The following is a 14,464-nucleotide window of genomic DNA, read 5'->3' on the forward strand; positions in this document are numbered from 1 at the left end:
TGCCAAAATATTTATTGGCATAAATGATATTGTAAGGAGAATTTATAACCAACTTAATCGAAGCAACCTACCTCACATATTTTTGTGTATTCATTTACAGATAAACAACTACATTTAATAAAACTTATATATTCCTTAATAATTTGCCTTAAATGATATAACTGTCTTTGGTTAATGTATGTAAAAACATACACATTTGTAAAAACAGTCCTTAACAGTATTTCTCTAAGCTTCAGTGAAACAAAAAGTGTAGGTTTTTAACAATGTTATTACTTCATTTATATTATTGTTGTTGTATAGTAAATGACAAAAAATAAAAAATCCTGTGTCTAAAAATCAGATTTCTAGCTCATCTCTATGTTTAAAACAAACTAAATAGCTCAAGACCACTCCACAATTGTTTGGGAAGTCTGACACGTTTCTTCCGATATCTGAGGATGGCTTCCAGGGTATGTAATGTGAAGGTTTACATTCTCCTGGTCATTTGTGCCTTTAGCTTCAGATATGTCTTCTCAGGTTGATTCCACTTCACCTTTTGCAGAGGCACTGGCCCCCTCCCTTAATTTTTTAAGCAAACATCAATCATGCAGTTGCAACATTTAGTGAACTTTTGCTTAGGTTTCAGGAATAAATTAGAGGCCTACTTTGCTGCTCAAAACAGAAAATAAACTTAAAATAAAATATTAGACTCCCCGTTTTTTAAGTAATTTGGACACCGTTCCACCAAAAATTTATACTGCTCATTTTTCTCCTTTCAGTTGAACCTGAGCTATATTTTGGGGGTCTTTTTCTCAGAATCACACACCCAGCTTTCATATTCTCTTCTGGTTAGGTCCCTCCACACTATCTTCCCGGCAGATTGCTGTTGATCCCTTGTATAAAACATAATATTGCTCTTACTTTAAACTTTTCTTATGTTTAGGTGAGTTTCTTAAATACTTTCATAATCGAAGGTTAATTCACAGGATTTTCTAATTTTTTAAGTCATCTAACTCAGTTATCTTAGCAAATATAAAAACAAAATATTTTAATTTTCCATTTGCCTGGTTTACTTATTTTTTATTGAGTTCTATTTATAACTTTTTTTAATAATCCATTTAAAATCATTTTGGAAGAATGTTTTATATAAACTATACTATATAAATTATTGATATGTGCACAGACACACACACATACACACAATATTTTACCTTCATTTTATTTTCCTCTTGGGTGATGCATCACGCATTAAAAAATCTGCTGAAAATCTAGATCGCATAGATCACATAAACAACTTAATTCAGGACAATAGTGTTTGTGTTTTACTGGGATAAGTTAAAGATTTTAAAATTACCTTTTAAAGTTTTAGAAATGACAATCCATTATTAAACTATATAAATGCAATGCCCTTTTCCAAGTGAATTTTCCTTGGAAATAATAGCAAAATTTACTTGCAATCTCTTTTTTATTCAGGGTCGATAGGGCACCGAATGCTGAATCTAGCACATGTAAAGCATAGTTCCTGCCCCAGAACTTTCACTGTATAAATGGCTAAAATAAAAATGCAATTATTCTGCACTGGTGTCTAATTGTACTAATTATCTCACTTATCTAGAAATATTCATTCCTCAGCTTTGACTTTCATTGCCTTAGAGAGCATTCTATTTATTTTTTTCCACCCTCACTATAAATGTATAATTCTTTGGGGAGGGAGGAGAGACCTTTTCACTACTGTATATTAAGCAATGCACTTTCCATAAAAATTACTTTTAAAGTCAACAAATATGTGACATTTATGGAATCAAAATATGAAGGAAGGATTGTGCAGGAGGATAATGACAGTACTTGCTGCTTTCCATAAAGTACTTTCCATGAGGAATTGATTAAAAAAGGCCAGGGGCAGATTTAAACAGATTTCCATGGATCTCATCCAGATAACATTTTACCAGCCTGTCTCAGGCAGTGCCAGGAAAACTGTAAATAAGTTACTGATCCTTCCTTAGAGCAGATACTCCCAGAAAGCTCACTTTTTTTAGCTTATAAGATAAAATATTTGTGTTTTATCACCAACATTATCATCAGCATCATCTAATGATCTCCTGCTAAATTCCAGATAAAGCTTGATGCTGAATGTTTTACAAACATTATCTGGATTACTCACACCAATATTGACAGTCGAATAATAGTATCTTCATTTAACAGATGAGAACATGGAAATTCAGCATGTCGGCAACTCCTTAGTGTCATGTTTATTTGCTTCTAAGACCAGTAGTAATTTTTCTTACAATGAGTGCTTTCCACAGTATAACATCACTATTATAAACCATATATAAGAAATTCTGCAATTTTAAAATTACTACACAACACAGAGATGATCAAGTAGAACGTTATAAACTGCAACATGCCTATAACCATGTGCATCATATCACAGAAAGTAATTAAGCATCATATTTTCCAAATGATCACTATTTTTTTAAATGTGTGGGGCCCATTTTGCTCTTCTATACATTCTCTTCTCTTCGACACCTTCTTCCACTAATAGTTTTATTCTTGAAAAGCACTGAAAAAATTCTGGATTTTTTTTTTCAGGATCACAGTCCTAGGCTGTGATCCTAAAGAAAAAAGAAATGAACAAAGAGCCTCAAAATTGCTCTACCACTCTGCCTGGGGTGTTTTGCTACCACTGACCCAGCAAAGAGCCAGAGTGTCTCCCAGAGCTAAAGTGGTAGAGAAAGAAGTTCTTAGATGTGGAAAGGGATGTAATTTGCCAGACAGGACACTGAAGAGAAGCTATGCAGAGTGGGAGTGGGAACAGACGTATGCAGGGATAGTCACTAGGTACTTAGCTGGGACTGAGTTGGGCATTTGAAAGGTAGAACTGCATGTGGCTTTGCAAAGATGCCTGCTAAGGAGCTGAGAGCCAGAAGGTGAGGATGAAGGTTGTGTAGTTCTGGAGAATTTTGGAATTAAAAAAGAATAGTGAAACCATATGATCACTTCAGCAAATTATAAAAGTTCTCAGCAAACTAAAAATAAACAAAAATTTTCTTAACATTATATATGCACAAACAAAAAGCTTACTACTAGAACTATATTTTATAGTGACTGAACACTCTTCTACTAATATTTGAATGACCTGAGTCATATTCACTCTCACCATTTCTGTTAAACATTTCACTAAAAGTACTGGCCTGTACAATAAAATGATGACCAAAGAAATAGTAAAAGGCATACAGTTTAAAAGAGAAGTAAAATCATTATTAATTGAAAATAACGTATTTGTTTACATGGAAAGCCTTAAGGAATCTACAGAAAACTAATATGTGGATTTACTAAGATAACAGGACACAAAATCAATGTATAAAATCAATTATGTTCCTATGGACTGGCAACAATCGGAAATACATTTTAGAAGAAAAAACAACCTTTTTATATCAAAAATATAATGTTAGAAATTAATAAAATATGTACTAAATATCTATATGGAAAACTAAAAAATATGGCTGAAAGAAATTAAAGAAGAATGAAAACTGTGTTGAAAGACTCAGTACTGCTAAGATGTTTATTCTCCTTAAATTCATATATAGAGTCAACGCAACCACTTTCAAAACTCCAGGAGGCTTTCTTAAACAGAAGAAAGACTAATTCTAAAATTTATGTAAAATTTTGAGAATATAGGATAGCCAAATAATCTTTAAAAAGAGAAACAAAGTTGGAGGACTCCCATTGTCTGAATTCAAGATTTACTCTAAAGCTACAGTAATCAACACCGTGTGTTGTTGACATTAGAATAGAAAACTCTATCATAAGAATAGAATACAGCCTAGAAATAGACCTCCTGTTCAACTGATTTTCAGCAAATGCACCAAGTAAATTCAATAAGGAAAGGAAAGTCTTTTAAACAAATGGTGATCTGACAACTGAGCAAATATATAGGGGGAAAATAAGTCTCAATTCCTACTTACTCTCAGCATACACAGGAAATAATTTAAGATACAATATCCACATAAGCAGGAAACTCAGACTATACAGTTGTTAGAAGAAAACACAGTAAAAAATCTTTCTGACCTTGAAATAGATGGTTTACTTAAAGAGGACATGAAACATACTGCCCATACAAAAAAATTGGACTTCATAAAAAATTAAAATACTCTGCTTATAAAAATACATTATTAAATAAATTAATACATAAACTACAAAATGAGAGACAACATTTATACTACATGTATATATATGTTTTATATATATCCAAAATATATATGAAGCCCCAAAAAGGCAAAAAAAAAAAAAGAGCAAGTAAAAAATTAAGTGAAAGAATTGAGCAGTTTTTTTAAAAGAAGATATGTGAATGAACAACAAGCACATGAAAAGATACTAAACGCCACTAGTCATCAGGGAAACACAAATTAAAATTTCAATGAGATACAACTTTAAAATCACAAAAAATGGCTAAGATTTCTTTTTAAGACTGGTAATATCAAATATTTGCTAGATTTTGGGAGTGACTAGAATTTCTACACATTGCTGCAGAGTGTAAAATGGTACAACCACATTGGAAAACTCTTTGGCAAATTATTTTAAAGTTAACCATACATCTGTCCTCTGACTCAGCAATTCCAATCTTAGGTGCATATGCAAGAGATATGAAAACTTACATCTACAAGAAATACATGTATAAGATTTATGGTACTCTTACTCATTATAGTCAAAATATTGGAAGCAGCCTAAATGAGCGTTAAGAGAGAATAAATAAATTTGATTTATATTCAACAATAAACAAATAATAGACTATTGTCTTTGAGTGGTAGAGATTGACTAGACAGAGGATAGGAGGAAGCTTTTTGCAGTCATCGGAATGTTCTGCATCTTGATTGGGATATTGGTTATATAGCTGCATGTATTTGTCAAAATCTACCATATTGTATACCTAACGTGTAGATTTCATTGTATATAAGCTTTACTGAAACAAAAAATATGAGGAAAAATTTGTGTGAGAAAACTAAGTTAGTTCTTTGCACTAAAGGAAGAAAGCTATTGACAAGTAGAAAATATGACAGTAAAAATGCTAATAAGTTTATCTCCCCTGGGAAATCCAACATGGCCAAAGATAGCACTGGAAATACTGGTAAGTGATACACTCTACAGAAAGATAATACAATACAACTTCTTTTCTTATGGATGTCTCAGATTATTGAATCTGTTTATTTTATTGTTGCTCTAAAATGAAAAAGACATTAAATTTTTAATTGTTTAATTACTTCTAAACCTCCTAAAGTATAAATCTTGGCAACAAATACACTACTTATCAAATATCTATCTGGAGGAACATTTATTCAATAAAATCGAAAGGCCATGAAGGCAGAGAGAATGAAGAATTTGAATTGAAGTAACAGTATGATCTTAATTATAATGATGAGATTAAACTACCATGTGGAATGTTTTTAATAAACACAACTCATCTGATTACCACTTCAATTAGCCAAAATTCCCTGCTTTCATATTTAGCATTTAGAATATTTAACAAAACAATTTACAATTGAAACAAATTAGTATTTCATATCCAGAAAGGTAGAAAGTGAGTAAATTGGTTTCTCTAGAGATAGCATAATGATACCCTCATTTGTAACCAAAACCATCAAATAAGAATAAACATTAATTACTCCTCAACAAATGGTTATTGAGGATCTGCCATATTCTGGGAATCGTGTACCGTCTGGAAATACCAAGCTGATAGCAAGAAAGTCACAATCTAGGCCACAGCCCTGAATGGAGATGTTCATTATAAATAATATAAGTATTTTAATAAGTCTGTGTTTTAAGATATATTAAATTGCTTTGATTTTCTTTAATTTAGAAAGGTTTGTAGAAAGACATTCAAAAGAAAAACATTCAATTAAAAATGGCTAAGAAATATTCATGCACATGGCTATATTCTAGTATCTACTGAGATATTGAAACCAGTGTCCAAATATAGTGACTGTTTAAATGAGTCTTGATACAGCTATATCGTGGAATAATATATAACAAACAACACACAGGTTACAAACATTCCTGACTTGGACTTCGGGCAAGACATTTTTATCTTTTTCTACATCTCAGTTTTCCCATTGAAAAAAAGCACAAAAAAATCTTCCGCACGTATATTTCAGGATCATTGGAATAATTAAAGACTACAGAGGGTCTTCCTGTTCTCTCAGAAGCTGCCGAGATCTTCCCTGGTTATTGCATGTCTAAAGCCGAGCAGCCCCGTAGCTAGGATGCCTCGTGGAAGCCGAAGCTGAAGCTGAAGCTGAAGCCGCACCTCCCGCATGGCCCCTCTGGCCAGCCGGTCCCCTTAGATGAGAGCTGTGCCCAGGCCAGCACCAGCCACTCAGCCACCAGCAGCGGCAACCCCCTCTGCAGTTGGCTCTCCTGCTGCTGCTGTCCCAGATAACAACCACTGCAGCTGGCATGGCTGTGGGCTCTTCTGTGGGGCACACACTGGGCCACGCCATTACTGGGGGCTTCAGTGGAGGAACTGATCCTGAGCATGCAAGGCCTGACATCACTTACCAGGAGCCTCAGGGAACCCAGCCGGCACAGCAACAACAGCCTTGGAGGGTACCCAGAACCAGGGTGACATCAAGCTCTGTGAGAGTTTCAGTGAGGTGCTGAAACAGTGCCTAATTGCACACGGATTGGCCTAATCAAGAAGTTCAAACTGGAGAAATGAAAAACCAGCTCTCATAACCAAGTTAACATAAAAATTTAATTAATAGTGAAGGTATAAAGTGTTGCCATCAGTTAAACCTCTCCTGTCATTCCTAGCTTCCTTGCTTCAGAATTGAAATGGAAGGGGATGTTCCTACTCTGTAGAATTTGGAGATGGTCAAATGTTTGTGTGGCCTCCTTAAACTAGCTGTTATGATTTTATTCTTTATGAGTTAATTAGAATAAAGTGATTTCCTTCCAAAAAAAAAAAGACTACAGAGTAAACATAAGCACTTAAAAATTGAAATATTAAAAAAATTAAAACACACTATTTGAATAAAATGAGAAGTAAGTGAATGTCACTTCCTCTTTATCATGGATATCTACATTCCTAGACTTAACAATAAACCTATTACTTTTATGAGTAGGAAACTGGTAAAAACAATACAGGAAAAAGAGCTCATTCTAATCCTGTGAGTTTTCCCTATGCTGACTGAAGTTTCAAACTGAAGTGGTTTTCATAAGCAATTTCAGTTCACCGCCATATAGATGCATAAAGTAGGGAGATATGTTATCCATTGCCCTCGTGTACACATAATGATTTTACATTTTTCTCATGAGGACACTTCAGATTCCATTTTCATTATCACATCCTTCATAATTCTTGTCTGAGCTCACATTATGAAAAAAGTGAATATACAAGTCTATTTCAATCTTACTTTAGTTTATGGAAAAAAGCACCCAAAGAAGCATAAATGCATAGTATATAGTACTTGCATACTTCTCTCCCCACAACTCTGGTTACTTCTTAATAAAATAGCAGAAGTGGGATTTATTCAGTCTTCAGATAGCAGAAAAATGAAAAGAATATTCTTAGGTAGATGTGAGTTCTCCATTGCATTCAGAATAGCCATTTTATTAGACAAGTCTTTGTTTCCCATCTCTTCTTTAAACCTTTGCCTATCACTGCTAGTATTGTGCCATGCTGCTACATGGAACAGGGGTCTCCCTTTTCCAGATGATTATCAAATGTCTTAGACTGTTTTGTGCTGCTGTAACAGAATATCACAGACTGGGTAATTTATAGCAAATAGAGCAAACAGAGTGTATTGGTTCACAGTTCAAGGTGCCACCCTCTGGCAAGAGTCATACTTATTGCATCATTACACGACACAAGTCATCACATAGTTCAAGAACAGAGAGCCAGAGAAGGTAAAAAGGGGGCAAACTGTTTAATAAAAACACCAATCCCAACTATGAGTGGAGCCCTTATAGTCCAGTCACCTTTTAAATGTCCCACCTTTTAATGTGGTTACAATGGCAATTACATTTCAACATGATTATGAAGGGGACAAACATTCAAATCATAGGAAATTACTTTTATTAGTCAATTAGTGAAATATCTATAAAGTAAAAAGATGTCCAGCAAAGTCTACTTAGTATTCCTTAAAATAATGTTATGCGATAATTAAATATCATTCCCACTCGGTGAGTCTGGACTCATATTTATCTAAGAAGAGTGCATTTTCCACCCCCATTTTAGATAAGGGTGACAGAGAAGTTTGTCTCAAATCAAGCTCTCCAAATTTGGTCAGTTTCACTGCTATTTTTGCTCTTTTATACAGAGATGATTGATAGAAATGACATCCAATGACCACTTTTCTCTTCCTTTCTGAGACCCTAAAAGATGGGTTTTTACTATTTTCTATTAGAAATATTATATAGTAGCAAGCAAATAGCAAATAAATATTCTCACTGGATACAAAATTTAGACCAAAGCCTATATCTTCTTTTATCTCAATCTTTGTTGTGGCTCAATAAATTATTTTTTGGGAAAAGAATAGTCTAAGCTTTGCTTTGTCGGTTAAACAAATCTGTACAATCCCCGACATAAAGTAAGCATTGAAACAGAGTAAATCAGAGGCAGTATCCTGGGCTTGCTACTAAAGGATTTTCTTAGTCTCCTAAGCCATTAGATTCACATGACCTACAGTTATGACAGCATGTTCTGTCACCCAAAAAGAAATTACAGATACTTCAGGCTCAGTGCTGTAATCTAGAAGATTGAATGTGAATACTTTCAAAACTCTGCCACTTTTCATTAAATAGTAGTACCTACCTATGTTTTTCTGCAAAGGCCATGGTCTTTGAAATAGTCAATTTCTTCCTCAGTCCACAAGTCCAATTAATCACCAGATTCTTTAGCATTTTATATGAACATATTTTAAATCCATCTACTCCTCAGGTGCCTCTTCCATTATCCTTGTTCAGTCTCTGATTATTACCCTGGCTGTTGAGATAAAGGATTCCTTGTTCTAATCTCAACCTCCTCTAAACCACTGTCCAATCACCAAGGTAAGCTGCCAGCCAGAGACTCACCATACCACAGAAACACTAGAAACCTACCTACCAGTGTCTACAGATTTCTCTCAGAACAAGGTCCTCATGCCTCATCATGGTACAACAAAACCATCCATGAAGTACAGGCAGAACTCTGGGATCACAAAGACTGCCTTCTATTTTCAGTTTTGCTATTCAGCTGGGGAAGATACTTTCCTTTCTCAGGCCCAGGCAGAGTAGGCAATCTCTGTCTCATAGGCTTGATATGAAGTTCTAGTTGAATACTAAATTTATGGCATTTTTTCACAGTAGCCAAATACAGAGTATACTTTCTAGAAATATTCATTATTACTTTTATTATTAATAATAATAAATGGATAAAATAATTCATGTGCTATTGCTGTAGTTGTTTATCTATTATTAATTTTTTCATTGCTTTCTCTGCCTATTGAAGGAACTTCAATGTTATTTTTTCTTCCTAGCCTGCACCATCCATCCCTTATGGTCATAGCTCTATGTCTACTCCCTCTAGGCAGGTAAGGTGGCTAGAAAAAGAATGATCTGGCCAGTCTCGCTGGCATAGGTCTGTGACTTCAAAAAAATGTATGTGCTGGGCGCAGTGGCTCAAGCCTGTAATCCCAGCACTTTGGGAGGCTGAGTCAGGTGGATCACGAGGTCAACAGATCGAGACCATCCTGGTCAACATGATGAAACCCCGTTTCTACTAAAAATACAAAAAAACTAGTTGGGCATGGTGGTGCGTGCCTGTAATCCCAGCTACTCAGGAGACTGAGGCAGGAGAATTGCCTGAACCCAAGAGGTGGAGGTTGTGGTGAGCTGAGATCGCGCCATTGCACTTCAGCCTAGGTAACAAGAGCGAAACTCAGTCTCAAAAAAAAAAAAATATATATGTGAAGGAAGCACCAAGAAACATGAGTGTCCCTGATAGTGTTAAACTAAATTCCATGTGAGCTAGCAGAGGGGAGTCAGAAGCAAAAGGGTTTACAGGGATTATGGGGCAGCAAGAAATTAACTCTGCTTTCTGTCTGCCTTCTGAAAAGCTAGCAACACCCAACACTTGATAAACCATTGCCCACAGCATGGAGGGAGATAAATGTTTCTTGTATGTGGTCAATAGTTATTGACTGTAATGTAACTGGCATGAGTTATTTGCAGCTGGTGGTATTGAAAATAGTCATAGAACTGGCCCCTGGCCCTGAGACAATTTCCTAGAGATCTGACATGGTTTGGCTGTGTCCCCACCCAAATCTTATCTTGAATTGTAGTTCCCATAATCCCCACATATCATGGGAGGGACCTGGTGAGAGGTAATTTAATCATGGGACAGCTACCCCCATGCTCTGTCCTTGTGATAGTGAGTTCTCACGATATCTGATGGTTTTATAAGGGGATTTTCCCGCTTTTGTTCAGTACTTCTCCTCCCTGACATCATATGAAGGACATGTTTGCTTCCCCTTCTACCATGACTATAAGTTTCCTGAAGTCTCCCCAGCCATATGGAACTGAGTCAATTAAACCTCTTTCCTTTACAAAGTAGCCAGTCTTAGACAGTCCTTCATAACCATGTGAGAATAGACTTATACAAGACCCTTAACCTTAATCCTTATTAATTATTTAATCAGATATTTCACTCAGTATCCATATCTTTCTCTGGAGTTCAATCTTCATAGATAATGAAACATTGAGGTAAACACTGCCACCGGGGAACAGGTGTTCCCATATTCCTAAATCACACTTACTTGGGACAAGATGAGCTTCCAAAAAAAGACTGCTATTTTAATGACACTCATCACAGTCATGACTGGCTCAGGGCTTTAAAATCTCCTCCCTCAACTGCAGCAAATTTAGAAAGCCTGCATTTTTTAAAGCATTCTAAAAGATTCAACAGTTTTCTCCATGTAATCAGAGACACTAATTATCAAGCTTATTTCAGATAAAGTAGTGGTTAATGCCAATTTATCAAGACAGGAAATGAATCTGATTTTATTTCTATTGCAACTGCCCAAAGGCAGGTGGCTTAAGGCAAGTATATTTAGTTTAATGAGACTCTAGGGGATAAACAGTCTAAGTTTGAGCACCCTCATTATGCATCAGCAAATACAGTGACCTGCCTGTTGCAGGAATTCAATTTTTATTTACATAAAACATGGCTGTAGCTAGTCTATTGATAGAAGCATAAGATATTACACTTCCCCTCCCTCAGACAGAATTTGTGCATTCCTGCTCCAATACTTGGATCTTAAACTTATTTGGGAAGTAATTTCTTACAGTCTAAATACTTTTATCTTTACCTGTTTTAAGCCTGTGCCCAAAGCTATTACTTTCTAATTTTCAGGTATAGTAAAGAGTGTAAAGCAACTTTTTGTACTGTATTCATTAACGTGTTCTCACTGTAAAATTATCAAGGACTTACCATCATGCAGATTAATAATTGCTCAATTGAGAGCTCCCAGTTTCCAAGGATGGATTTACACAAAGAAAACAATAACCCATAATTCCAGTGTCCAGAAGTAAACAATTGCCATATTTTAATGGGTTGCTCATCTATAGCTCTTTGGACTTAAATCAGTAGACTGAGATTAATCAAGAAACAAAGATCAGAATTAATAAAGACATTTGAAACACATTGTTGATGTTGTGTCTAGAAGAAGAGATGTGGCTAGGCATGGTGGCTCATGCCTGTAATCCCAGCACTTTGGGATGCTAAGCTGGGCAGGTCACTTGAGGTCAAGCAGTTCAAGACCAGCCCGGCCAACATGGTGAAACCCTGTCTGTACTAAAAAAAAAAAAAAAAAAAAAATGCACAATTTAGCCAGGAGTAGTGGTGCACACCCGTAGTACCAGCTACTTGTGGGGCTGAGGCAGGAGAATTGCTCAAACCTGGGAGGTGGAGTGCAGTGAGCCAAGATCACACTGCTGTACTCTAGCCTGGGTGATAGAGCCAGACTCCATCTCAAAATAATAATAATAATAAATAAAAGGAGAGATGTCATGACTAGTTTCCTAGAACTGAATTTGGGGCCAAAGTCCTGCATGCTTAGTACCTGCCTTTGCCATATCTACCCTGATTTATGACATACCACAATGGTTTAGCAGAATACAGACAGGAAAACACTACAAGAAAACATTCAGTCAAAACATTATATGTAGATAAATGATACACAGATCAAATGTGGAGTGGGGTGGCAAGAGAAAAAGAAATACAAGGGGAATGAATTTGAGAATTATAGTCCTATTCTCAGGCATAGAATTTATTTCACATCCTCATTCCCTTGAAGTTAAGTACAGCCATGCAATTTGCTTTGACCAGTGATGTGATGGGTAGTTATTTTTCTTTGCATTTGTCTGGGTAAGTTTAAGAGTGAGTGTGAATATGCCATGCACATCTTTTCTCCTGACTATAAATACTCCCAGTGTGACTTGACCACCAGCCTGGCTGCAGCGGTAATGACAGTGCAAAGGCGAGCCCCTGGCTGACCTGGGATGGGTATGTGGTACGAACAAGAAACAAACCTTTCTAATGTAGACTGTTAAAGCTGTTTATTACCACAGCATAACCTCATCTATCTTTACTGATATTAATAATGGGGTACAACTCAACGAAAGCTCTTACATTTGGGTAAGAGCTCAGGGATTGTCGTAAGAAAACTAATTGCATTACAGCTCAGGGATTTGTAGTAAGAAAACTAATACTGGAGGCTGAAAAGATGATTGACCAGGATACCGCAGGGATGGAACATTTGATAAAGTGTCTCCTGCAGTTTCTTGGAAAGCAGTGCATGTTCCTGACAAACTGGTATCTTTAAAAGAAAAGGAGAGAAAATGTTGGTAGTTTATGTGCTGGTTAGGGCAGGCTCTATTTGGAAAGGTAACACAACCAAAGGTTATTTCAGAAAACAATTTATCAGTTTGTAAGAAAATAATTAATGACAACTTAGAGTTTACTAATTCAGAGATCTGTGAAGTTCAAAGAGTCAAGTACTTCTCAACCCAAACTGAGTGTGATAGGGGGAGGCTGAGAATGATTTTGAATTCTGTTCCTATTAAAACCCAGGATCAAGTCAAGGTTGTGGCCACTACATCTTATTATTAACTCCTAATATATTAAGTTCACCCAATGTAACGGTCTAACAAAGGATGTGACACTAGTAAATCTCTTGGATTTGACAAAGTGGTTAAGAAAGGAGTGACTAAGAGAGGCACACTCTCTGAAGGATAACAAACTCAATGTATCCACAATTAAGTCACAAAACAGATAATGAAGAGTGAGAATGAAAAGATGCCTGGCAAATTTACAAGCTGTGTGCCTGAAAAATACTGTAGCTCTATCTGTGTGGTGTCTAGATCAAAAGGAACCAACCACCTTCAGACATGAGAAACAGACTATCCACTTTACTCAGAGATCCTAAACCTTGTGCCATATAGTGTGAAGGGATAGAACTTTTGAGTTCTGCCTTTTTGGGAGAAAACTGATACACAGCAGAGCAGAAACCCCAGATGACCTCACGTGGATAAATAGTGATGCATCAAATCACCTCTGGTGATTTTAAAACCTCAAGGCTTGTTGTGGTTGTTGTTGTTTTAAACCACAGAATAACTTAACTCATTCTAATTTAAACAGAAATACACATAAATATTTCTTAAAGTTAAAATATAAAAGTTTGCCTTTTAGCACATATGCATATTCTGCTCCTTTTTAAATGAGCATATATTATTCATGTAATAAAATACAAACTTTTAAAATGATTGCTTTTATAACAGCATTAAATATAAAATAACTTAGAATTAAAGATGGATATAAGAAGTTAACAGAAATAAATTATTTAGTAAATAGTAGTAGAATAATAGTGAACTATTTGAAAACAAAAGAAAAAATAATAAAACCTTACCTCTTGCCTACATGAAATAAATCCTTAAGTTCTGACATCAACCCAAGTAACTTCACTGTAACTTCTGTTATTCATTGGAATTTTGGTAATGGTAATGATAAAGGATAACGTAGCTCTTGCAAGAAGCAGAGGATCGTTCTCAGTGCCTGACATCTACTAACTTATTAATCCCAAGAACCCTATGTGGTGAGTTGTCACTATTATTATTCCTGTTTCATATGCAAGAAAACTGAGAAAACACAGAGGCTAAATAAATTATCCAAAATCACATAGCCACAAAGTGAATAATGAAAACTGGCTCCAGGCTCTATAATCTTAACTACTATGATGTCTAAATTGCCATTCAAGATCATTTGAGTTAATGATTCATTAGGCTAATATTCACTTGAAAAAGTGTCTTGTTTCTAAAATTGCTTGAGAATTCTCTTCTATAACATTTTGCTTTTATTTACTATTTTAATAAGGAAAATAGAAAAATGAATATGACGACAGTAATGAAAAGAAGCATATGAATTTAATACACGAGAAAAATATGGAAATCATTA

At 35.4% G+C, this 14,464-nt stretch overlaps 1 long non-coding RNA gene and 1 pseudogene across 2 annotated transcripts in view; one reads left to right on the forward strand and one right to left on the reverse strand.

Moving 5' to 3' along the window:
• The window catches only part of LOC118147262 (uncharacterized), a 144,154-nt gene that overhangs the window by 77,896 nt on the left and 51,794 nt on the right, over positions 1–14,464 (reverse strand). The window lies entirely within an intron of this gene.
• Positions 6,237–6,711, forward strand: LOC128929599 (coiled-coil-helix-coiled-coil-helix domain-containing protein 2 pseudogene; annotated as a pseudogene).

This window comes from Callithrix jacchus, chromosome 14, assembly GCF_049354715.1.
Source record: "Callithrix jacchus isolate 240 chromosome 14, calJac240_pri, whole genome shotgun sequence".
Lineage (NCBI taxonomy): Eukaryota > Metazoa > Chordata > Mammalia > Primates > Cebidae > Callithrix > Callithrix jacchus.